General features: G+C 35.4%; 1 non-coding gene across 1 annotated transcript; it reads right to left on the reverse strand.

Moving 5' to 3' along the window:
• Positions 1 to 1654: 1654 nt before the first annotated feature.
• Positions 1655 to 1761, reverse strand: LOC128282397 (small nucleolar RNA R71). The gene has a single exon (XR_008272666.1). It is a non-coding gene; the product is annotated as a small nucleolar RNA R71 (small nucleolar RNA).
• Between the last annotated feature and the right edge of the window lie 10211 nt (positions 1762 to 11972).

Below are 11972 nucleotides of genomic sequence, written 5' to 3' on the forward strand. Positions count from 1 at the left end.
TTCTTGTTGTGTAGGTTGGTGCAAGTAAGGCTGGAAAAATGCCTTGGTAAATAGCCTTATTTTTGTCCACACTACCAGAGACACAGCTGTGTGTCTTAGCCATGTGACGGACATGGCCTAGGGACATGGGATTGTGTCCAGGGCATGTGAAGTCTCCACCTATTTTAAGAAAAATTTTGAGAATTAAATTCGCCACACGGCCTAGCACAGGGGCATGTGACTTCCTTTGGTGCATGACGTCATAAATAAAGAGTTACACGGGTTAGGAACACGGGCGTGTGTGACCACATGGCCTACCTACACAAGCATGTCCCAAGTGACACGGGCGTATGAACCTTTTTTGATGAAAAATTTTCTAATGTTCTCAGTTAGTCTCGAACCACTTTTAATGCATGTTTTGGGCCTCGTAGGCTCGTTTTAGGGATGGTATGATTATACATGAAAAGTTTAAAACTTGGATGGAAATTTATGCCTTGGTTTGTACGTTAGCTCTTGTTTAAGTTCGGTAATGCCTCGTACCCTGTTCTGGCGTTGGATGCGGGTAAGGGGTGTTACAAAATAAGGATGAGTAAAATGCTATTTACTAGGTAAAGGATTCCGAAAGTTCGAGTTGCCATGAAATGCCTTTCCGAATGTTATTAAGCATGTTGATAATAAATTGAGTTTAATTAAAGTAATTGTCCTAGTTTATTTATGTTATAATTGTTGCAAATTGCGTTTAATTTTGCTAAAATCTATTTCATTCATATATTTTGCATACTTAGGATAATTTACATTAGGGATCATTGCATTTAGTTTAATATATGCAATTTTAATCATCACTTCTCAACCATATTGTGTTTTTATTTACCAAGTTGTTGGTATAATTTTACAATTAAGTGATTTAACACAAATACAATCCTTATGGAGACGATAGCTCGATACTTACTTATTACTTGATAATGACTGTGTACGCTTGCACAAACCTACGCATTACAAGTTTTTTGCCCCGTTGTCGGGAATTGTTCTCTGTTGCCATTGTCATTTTTTTGTGAAATTATTTACTTCGAATTTGGTTTATTTCTAATATTACAAACTTGTTCTTTTTAATTTTGTGATTTTCTTTTCAAGTGTTTATGAGCATAGATCGGATTATTAATTTACTCCCTATAGATCCTGAAATTGAGCGAATTGTAGACAAAGAAGACATGAACAAATAGCTCAAAGACAAGTTGAGATGGACCTTGGTAATCAGAATCAAGACCAAGGAAATGAAACCAATCATGTACGAAATCCCATCCTCATTGCCGATGATAGGGATACAGTATGCTGTGCCACTTTTCAGTGAGTTAAATCCAAGAATTAGAAGGCCAGATATTGAGGCAACCCAATTTGAACTGAAACCAATGATGTTTCAAATGCTCCAAACAGTGGGCCAACTCAGTGGTATGCCCACGGAAGATCCACATCTCCACCTTCAATTTTTTAAGGAGGTGAGTATTCATTCAAGATAGCCGATGTGACTGAAGACGTACTGAGGTTCAAGTTGTTTCCATACTCGTTGCGAGATCGAGCACAACCATGGCTTAATTCATTGCCAACGAGTTCTATATCTACATGGCAAGAATTAGCAGAGAGATTTTTGGTTAAATATTTCCCGCCTAGCAAAAATGCTAAGTTGAGGTATGAGATCACAACTTTCCAATAATTGGATGATGAGTCTTTTTATGAGGCTTTGGAACTATTCAAGGAGTTACTTTGTAAGTGCCCTTATCATGGGATTCCTCATTGTATCCAGTTGGAGACATTTTATAATGGTTTTAATGCATATACAAGATTGATGGTAGATGCTTCTGCGAATGGTGCAATTTTGTCTAAGTCTTATAATGAGGCTTATGAGATCATCGAGAGGATTGTGAGTAATAACTATCAATGGCCAACAAATCGAACAGCTTAAGGAAGACATGTAGCTGGAGTTCATAAAGTTGACGTCCTCACTTTGTTATCAGCTCAGGTATCGTCTATTTCCTCTATGTTAAAACAATTTATCGTTAATAATGCTAATAATTTGTCAGCTCAACCACTAAGTCTGTTTGAAATAGTTTCCTGTGTGTACTGTAGAGAAGGTCATTCTTTTGAGAACTGTCCATCAAATCCTGAGTCAGTGTACTATGTGGGGAACTAACATCAAAATAGGAGTGGACAAGGACCCCAATCCTACTTCTACAATCCTTCATGGTGTAATCATCCTAATTTTTCTTGGAGCAACCAAGGAAATGGACCGAACAACAACCTATTACAGAATAGACCTAACCAATCTCAAGGTTTAATTAGCAAGCTCCAAAACCACCTCAAGCTGAGGCATCAAATAGTTTGGAGAACTTGTTGAAAGCGTACATGGCAAAGAATGACACTTTGGTCCAAAGCCAAGCAGCAACATTGAAAAATTTGGAAAACCAAATGGGTCAGTTAGCTACTGAGCTTTGTAATAGACCGCAAGGAACCTTACCGAGCAATACTGAGAATCGAAGAAATTTGGGTAAAGAACGTATCAAGGCAGTGGCATTGCGAAGTGGTAGAATTTTGGAACCTCGATTGATTGATGTCGAAGATAAACCTGTTGAGAAGAATCAACCAGCTATTGAAATTCTTACACCAAAAGAGTCAGAATCTGCAAAGACTGACAAGGTAAAACCTAACTTAGTGAATTTAGATACTTTAACATCTTTTTTTGATGCAAATTTACCTACTCAAAAAGGTATCCGATTCAATCGAAAGTTCCATCACCTCTATATCTGCAAAGATTGCAGCAACACAAACAGAAACAACATATGGAATTTAAGAAGTTTTTGGATGTTTTGAAGTAATTACATATCAATATTTCGTTTGTGGAGGCTTTAGAGCAAATGCTAAATTATGTGAAGTTTATGAAGGATATACTGTCCAAGAAGAAATGGTTGAGTAAGCATGAGACTGTTTCCTTGACAAAAGAGTGTAGAGCGTTCCTACAGAACAAGCTGCCACCAAAATTGAAAGACCTAAGAAGCTTTACTATACCTTGTAACATTGGTGAATCTTACTGTGGTAAAGCTTTGTGTGATTTAGGAGTGAGTACCAACTTGATGCCTAAGTTTATTTTCAAGATACTAGGGATAGGTGAAGTAAGACCTACAACGGTGACGCTTTAGCTAGCGGATTGATCTTTAGCATACCTTGAGGGAAAGATCGAGAATATTTTGGTAAGAGTCGATAAATTTATTTTTCTTGCTGATTTTATTGTCTTAGATTTTGAAGCAGGTAAGGAAGTGTCGATCATCCATGGGAGACCTTTCTTAGCCACGGGAAGAATGTTAATTGATGTGTAGAAAGGTGAACTCACCATGTGAGTTCAAGGCGATTAGGTAACCTTTAACATTCTTAAAGTGATGAATTTTCTCGATCCGATAGAAGAGTGTTCAGTTATGAAAAAGATAAAAACCTAGGTTTCTATGGAAAACAATTTTGAAGAAGATCTATTGGAGAAAGCCTTAGATCTAGACCTTTTGGAGGATGAAGAAGGTTAATAAAACATGGCTTTGATGGAAGCCAGTCCGAGAAATTTTACTCAGTCTACATGGTTTGAACCATTAGAGTTAGAAGTCAAAGAATTTGTGCAACCTAAGTTGTCAATTGAAGAACCAGCTAAACTCGAACTAAAGGTACTCCTTTCCCATTTGAAATACGTGTATTTAGGTGACTGTTCCACTTTGCCTATGATTATTTCAGCAGAACTGACGAAAGATCAAGAAGAGCAACTAATTGTTGTTCTAAAGAAATTTAAGAACGCAATTGGTTAGACCATAGTTGATATTTGAGGTATAAGCCCTTCTTTTTGCATGCATAAAATTATTTTAGAAGTAGGTGAAATAGCTCAAATTGATAGGCAAAGGAGGCTCAATCCTATTATGAAAGAAGTTGTGAGAAAGGAAGTGATCAAATGGTTAGACACAAGAATCATCTACCTATTTTAGATAGTTCGTGGGAAAGTCCGGTGTAGTGTATGCCAAAGAAAGGGGAAATCACTATTGTTGAAAATAAGCTTAACGAGTTGATTCCAACGAGAATTGGTATTTGTTGGAGAATTTTTATTGATTACAGGAAATTGAATAAAGTCACTCGGAAGGAACATTTTCCACTACCTTTTATGGATAAGATGTTAGATCAACTGGAATGTAATGAATTCTGTTGTTTTTTAGATGGCTATTCGGGATATAACCAAATAGTTGTAGCTCCAGAGGACCAACATAAAAAACTTTACTTGTCTATATGGTACGTTTTCTTTTAGGCAAATGCCTTTTGGTTTATGCAATGCACATGCAACATTTCAAAGATACATGATGTAACAGCCCGGTTTAGACCCTAGTCAGAATAGTAGTTTTGGGTCCACAAATTTGAGTCAGAAAAATATTTTATTATTATTTTCGTGCTTATTATATGTGAATTGATATCTGTGAAAATTCTGTATGAAAATTTGATCGTTTGTGTGCTTAATTTGATAAAAGGACCTGATCGCGTAAAATGAAAAACTATCTTTCTATTTGAATAACTACCGAATTGATGTATCTTTTTAAATATGAGGTCCTTATGATGCAAATAGACCATGGTTATAATTAAATGACATTGATGGACATTAGTTAGTGAAATTTTAATGATTTTATAAAGGTTAATTAAGTAATTATATAAATTAATGTTATTAATTATAACAAAACATGCATTTTGTGTCCATATTTCCTTTGTTTGTCGAAAATAAGAGATTAAGAACACCATTTCTAGGGTTCAAGCTTTCGGCATTCACATTGCTCAATTAAGGTATGTTTGAGCTCAATTTTTAGTGATTTTTACGTTTTTATGATCATTGCTCTGTATTTTATCAAACCAATGTCTCATTTTTTGAATTTGATTTTGTTTTTAAGATGTGCCATTGTTGATAATGTGAGTTTTATGGAGTTTGATGATAGTAAATGAAAAATATGTGTTAGATTACTATGTTTTGTATTGGGATTTTTGATGAATTTGAGTATTTTGGGTTAAATTGTAAAAAATGAGAAATTGAGGGACTAAAATGTGAAATAAATAAATATATGGGCTTATATGGGCTGGAGGAATATTCGACCAAGCATATATATATAGAAATTTTGTGTATTTTGTGATTTTATGAAATAAGGACTAAAGTGTTCAAATGTGAAAATGTGAGGGCTAATTTGTAAAATGCCTAAATAGGTGTTTATGGATTGATTTGAATGAATGTGTGATTGAATAAGCCAAATTTGAATGTGTTTAGATCAAGAAGCAAAGAAAATAGAGTTAGACCGGGGAAAGTCGAAAGTCGTTGAGTAGTCGATTCCGTTTGTTCGAATACGTACTAGGTAAGTCAATATAGAAGTAAATGTATTTTGAATTGAATTATTATTGTTTATATGCTATTGAACAATGATGAATGATATATGAGTTGAATATGAGAAATCTGAGAAAGTTCTGATAATGTGACAATGTTCGAAAAGTCTCGTACGAACCATAGGAATAGTTAGAATACATATGTCATGACATAGGATTTTTTATTTATGATTTTGTGTAAGACCACATCTGGGACGTTGGCATCGATTTGAGATTAAGTGTAAGACCATGTCTAGGACATCGACATTGTATTTGATTTCGTGTAAGACACTTTTTGGGATAGTGGCATCGATATTTATTACATGTAAGACCACGTTTGGGATGTTGGCATTGTACGAGCTTTCCGAGTTATTCGCGTATCCTATTTGATTCTGTATAGTTCAACAGGACTTCGAGAAATGGATAAATATATAAATGTATATCTACTTCAGGTATGTATGAACTGTATATGGAATTTGGTAATGAAAGGTGAGTATGAATAGGATCCATTGATATGCGAGCTACATGGAAATGTGAAGTATTTACTAGCAAATGGTTATGAAAATTAGAGCTAATTGAGAAATATGAACTTACTATTGAGTTATGTCATGATTTATATGAATGAAATAGTTTATAATTGTGATATGTGATAAATTTATTTGTATATGGCTTAGTAAGCTTTTGAAAGCTTACTTTGTGTGTGTTTTCAACTGTTTTTAGATTATCGAAGCTACTGGGAGCTCGGGGATCATCGAGGATCATCACCACACTATCGAACTCTATTTTGGTACCTTTTGAAAATGTGAATATTGGAATATGGCATGTATAGGCTAAAAGTATTTGAATATGGCTTGGTTTTGGTTGTGTTTATAACTGACTTTTAAGTATAAGTTATATGATGCAATATGGTCAATATAATGTGTTCATGAATGGCTAATAGAATTGGTCATTTTGGTAAGTTATGGTATGTGCCTATTTTGAAATTTGTTAAGATTTTGGCATGTGAATGAATGAAGTAAATTGAGATTATGAATCATATGTTTTGGTATGATTTGGTACGTTTTGGTTTGGATATAAACATGAAATTGGTTGGTGATTATATGACATGAAGAATGTATGTTATGTGATTGAAATTGGTTGAATTTGTGATGAAATTGTTACCTATTTGTTGCTTGTAGGGAGGACCCTTAATGGGTGGCATGTTGGCCTTGTAAATGGCCTATTTTTGCCCACATGGGCAGGGATAGGGGCGTGTGTCTCAGCCGTGTTGATTGAGGGCAATTTCGAAATGAGCTTGAGCAAACCACTTGCTCAAACACATATGGGTATGTGGTAAGCCGTGTGGCCAAGTCAGTTTCGAGCACGGGCTAGACACACGGGCGTGTGACTGGCCGTGTGGCTAAGTCAGTAGCCTCCCGAAGTTTTACACAGCTTGGCACACGGTCGTGTCATGTGGTTGTGTGGACAAGTCAGTATGTATGCCCTATTTTGCCACGGCCTAGACACACGGGCGTGTCGAATGCCGTGTGAGGCACACGGCCTGTTCACACGGGCATGTGACCTTTGTAACTTAGAAAAATGTTTAAGTTTTGAAAAATTTTGTATCTACTCAGTTTAGTCCTGACATCTTTTTAAAGCGTGTTTGAGGTCTCATTGACCTAAGAAAGGGACATTATGGTGATGTTTGACTATGATGCTATGATATTTGTGAAATGAATGGGAAATGTTCTGATATGTCTGGTAATACCTTTTAACCCTAGTTCGATGACGGATACGGGTTAGGGGTGTTACATTTGGTCGATATCAGAGCTATAGTTAGTCGATTCTGGGACTAACGTAGCGTATGTGAGTCTAGCTATACTTGCCATATATATGAAATGAATAGTGTGATGATTCCTGACAATTAAAATGTGTTTTTGTATAGTACATGGATCCCGAACGAGAGATAGCTGACGATGTTAAAAGTAATGCGCCTGCTCTCGCTCAAAGGACAGCGCCGTCTGATTCTAGACTTGCTACTAGTAGCTACGACGGAGATGCTAAGCAAGTCTTTTACCAAATGATGAATGATTGGTTCACTCAGTATATTAGAACCAATCCGGCTGTGCCTAAACCTTCACCCCCACTAAATCCTCCACAAGTCCCAGTTGTGCCACAAGCTGTAGATCTGATTCGTCTGAATAAGCCTCTAGTTCATAAAATTAGAAAATATGGATCTGAAAAGTTCCATGCTACTACTAATGATGATGCCAAAAGAGTTGAATTCTGGTTAGAGAATACGATACGAGTGTTCGATGAAATGTCATGTACTTCAGACGAATGCCTTAAATGTGTCGTTTCACTTCTGAGAGATATAGCGTATCATTGATGGAAGATATTGATATCAATGGTTTTGAGAGAACTAGTCACCTGGGATTTCTTTCAAGCTGAATTCTGAAAGAAATACATCAGTCAGAGATTCATTGAACAGAAACGTAAAGAGTTTCTTGAGCTGAAATAGGGTCGTATGTCTATTACGGAATACAAGCGAGAATTTGTAAGATTGAGCCAGTGTGTAAGAGAATGTGTCTCGACTGAAGCAATTATGTGCAAAAGATTCGAGGATGGCTTCAATGAAGACATCAAATTATTAGTCGGGATTCTGGAAATAAAAGAGTTTGTTGTGCTTGTTGAGCGAGCATGTAAATGTGAAGAGCTCAATAAAGGGAAAAGAAAAGCCATCTCAGAAGCTAGAGAGGTGTGAAAAAGATCATCAAGTAAGTCATTTCATTCGGTATCAAAGAAATTTTGAGATGATTTTAGCCATTCAAAGGTTAATGTGGGACATTCGGGTAGAGATCGTGCTAGATCACATTTGAGTTTCAGAGCTCAAGCTACTTTTGTTGCAAGTGTTGGAAATATCTGATCCGATCGACCTGAGTATAGACATTTTGGTAAAAGACATCCGAGAAGTTGTAGATTGAACGACCGAGCTTGCTTTAGATGTGGATCCTTAAATCACTTTATCTGTGAATGTCTTGAGTTAGTAGAGCAAGAGATTGTGCAAAATCCGAGGCCGAGTGGCAATACAGCTCAAGGTAGATCCAAAAATACGGGTAATGTGAGTGGCAACCAGAGGGGAACTAAAGATACGACTGTTAGATTTGAGGCCCGTGCACTTGCTAGAGCCTACATCGTCTGAGCTCGTGGGGAAGCTTTATCTCTAGATGTGATTACGGGTACGTTTACTCTTTACGATACTTCTGTGATTGCATTGATAGATCCTGAATCAATGTATTCTTATATATGCATGAACTTACTGAGCAATAAGACTTTGCCTGTAGAGTCTACTGAATTTGTAATTAGAGTATCGAACCCCTTAGGCTTGTGTGTTTTGGTTGACAAAGTGTGTAAGAATTGTACATTGATGATTCGAGATTCATGTTTTCCAGCTAACTTGATGTTATTTCCATTTGACGAATTTGATATAATTCTGGGTATAGATTGGTTAACTTTGCATGATGCTATTGCAAACTGCAAAAGGAAGACTATTGATTTGAGATGTCAGAATGATGAGATTATTCAGATTGAGTCTAATGATCTGAATTGTTTACCGACAGTAATTTCTTCAATGTTAGCTCAGAAAATATGTGAGAAAGGGTTGTGAAGCCTACTTTGCTTATGTGATTGATTCAAAAGTGACAGAAAAGAAAATTGAATCATTGCCTATTGTTTGTGAATTCCCTGATGTGTTTCCTTAAGAACTTCTGGGATTACCTTCGATTCGAGAATTTGAGTTTGGCATTGAATTAGTGGCAGGTACTACTTTGATTTCAATAGCTCTGTATAAAATGGCTTTGACTGAATTAGAAGAATTAAAGTCTCAGTTGCAAGAATTGACTGATAGATGATTCACAAGACCGAGTTTCTCACCTTGGGGTCTTCCTGTTCTGTTTGTGAAAAAGAAAGATGGTACGATGAGAATGTGCATTGATTATCATCAGTTGAACAAAGTGACTATCAAGAATAAATATCCTCTACCCTGAATTGACGATTTGTTTAATCAGGTGAAAGGAGCTACTATGTTTTCAAAGATAAATCTGAGATCGGGATATTATCAGTTGAGAATAAAAGATTCAGACATTTTGAAAACTGCTTTCCAAACGAGGTACGGAGATTATGAGTTTTTAGTTATGCCTTTCGGATTAATGAATACACCTACTGTTTTTATGGATTTGATGAATAGAATTTTCAGACCGTATTTAGATCGATTTTTTGTCGTATTCATTGATGACATATTGATATATTCACGTGATTTAACTGAACATGTTGAGCATCTGAGAATAGTGCTACAAACTTTGCGTGATAAACCATTGTATACGAAGTTTAGCAAATGTGAATTCTAGTGACGAGAAGTTGGTTTTCTAGGACATATTGTGCCAGCATCAGGTATCCGAGTTGATCCGACCAAAATTTCAACTATCTTAGATTAAAAGCCTCCGAGAAATGTTTCTGAAGTCCGCAATTTTTTGGGACTTGTCGGTTATTATAGACGATTTGTGAAAGGTTTTTCTATGATTGCTACTCTGTTGAGGAAATTGCTTCAGAAAGATGTGAAATTTGAATGGTATGAAAAGTGTCAAAAAATCAGAAAAGCTTTGATAAGTTGAAAGCCCTATTGACAGAAGCTCCGGTGTTAGTACAACTAGAATCGAGTAAAGAATTTGTAATATATAGTGATGCTTTGTTAAATGGTCTGGGTTGTGTTTTGATGCAGGAAGGCAAAGTCATAGCTTATGCCTCGAGACAGTTAAAGTTGCACGAAAAGAATTATCCGACTCACGATTTGGAATTGACGGCTATTTTTTTTGCTTTGAAGATTTGGTGCCACTATCTGTTTGGTGAGAAATGTCATGTTTATTCCAATCACAAAAGCTTAAAATACTTGATGACTCAGAAAGATCTTAATGTACGACAATGAAGATGGTTAGATTTGTTAAAAGATTACGAGCTTGTAATTGGCTACCATCCGGGAAAGGCCAATTTGTTGCTAATGCTCTAAGTAGAAAATCTCTATTTGCTCTGCGTGCGATGAATACTCACTTATTTTTGTCCGATGGTGGTTCGATTTTAACAGAGTTGAAAGTGAGACCGTTGTTTTTACAACAGATTATTGATGTTTAGAAAGTTGAAAATGAGATTATAGCAAAACGAGCTCAGTGTAATTTGGATTCTGAAGCTAAATATCGAATTGATAATGATGATTGTTTGAGATTCTGAGGTCAGATTTTTGTTCCGAGAAATTCAGAGTTGATTCAGATGATTTTGAACGAAGCTCACAACTGTCGTTTATCTGTACATCCAGGTAGTATGAATATGAATAATGATTTGAAACATCATTACTGGTGGTTTGGAATGAAAAGAGATATCTCTGACTTTGTTTCGAAATATTTGATCTGTTAGCAAGATAAAGTTGAACATCAGTGCCATCTGGTTTGTTACAGCAAATTATGGTTCCAGAATGGAAATGGGATAGAGTGACAATGGGTTTTGTTTCGGGTTGGCCCTAATCTCCGAAAAAGAAAGATGCGATTTTGGTTGTGGTTGACAGATTGACGAAATTAGCTCATTTTATCCCGGTACGATCTGATTACTCGCTTGATAAATTAGTTGAGTTATAGATTTCTGATATTGTGAGATTGCACAGGGTGCCTTTGTCTATTGTGTCAGATAGAGATCCGAGATTCACTTCGTAGTTTTGGAAGAAACTACAAGAGGTTTTAGGTACAAAACTATACTACAATATTGTAACACCCCCTAAGCCGTATCCGTCGCCGGAACAAGGTTTCAAAGCATTACTCGGATTTACATATCATTTAGCAAAAATTTCCGTTAAATACTTATCGGTTCAATGCATCCTATAGATAAATATATTATCATTCAATCAATAACTTGGCACTTGTCTTAGCATCAATCAACATTGTTAGTATACTTACGCATATTTTATATAAACTAAACATTGATATACTTATCTTCTCAACATGTCACACTTGAGTTTAATAATTGTCTCCACCTACATAATTTCCTTGTATCAATAAATCAAAGATAATCATATATGTGCATGTCATGAAATATATCATTCTCTTACCGTTTAAAATCATTTATTTCATTATATTAAAATTTCATGTACCATAATTTCCATATATTTCACGTATATTTATTTCGATAATAATTCATATCAAACTTAACATAAATCAAATTCTATATGCACATACTTTCCACATAATATAACATGTACAAATCATTATATATATTTCAAGCATATATGGTAATAATTCATTTCAGTATTCATATTGTTTCATAATATACAAATGTACTAATATTTCACATTCAGGTCCAATATAACATACAATTTAACATATTTTCATGCTCAATTATGATACACAAATTTATCTGACAAAATTGCAAAAATAACCAGATTTAGGGGCATTTTGGTAATTTTTCATTTTCCTCGATTTTCATCCGATCTTGATCTAAATTAATAATTCCATTCAATTTATTAATTTAGACAATAAGTCAATTCATTTCCTTCAAATTGGTCA

This window comes from Gossypium arboreum, chromosome 1 (assembly GCF_025698485.1).
Source record: "Gossypium arboreum isolate Shixiya-1 chromosome 1, ASM2569848v2, whole genome shotgun sequence".
NCBI lineage: Eukaryota > Viridiplantae > Streptophyta > Magnoliopsida > Malvales > Malvaceae > Gossypium > Gossypium arboreum.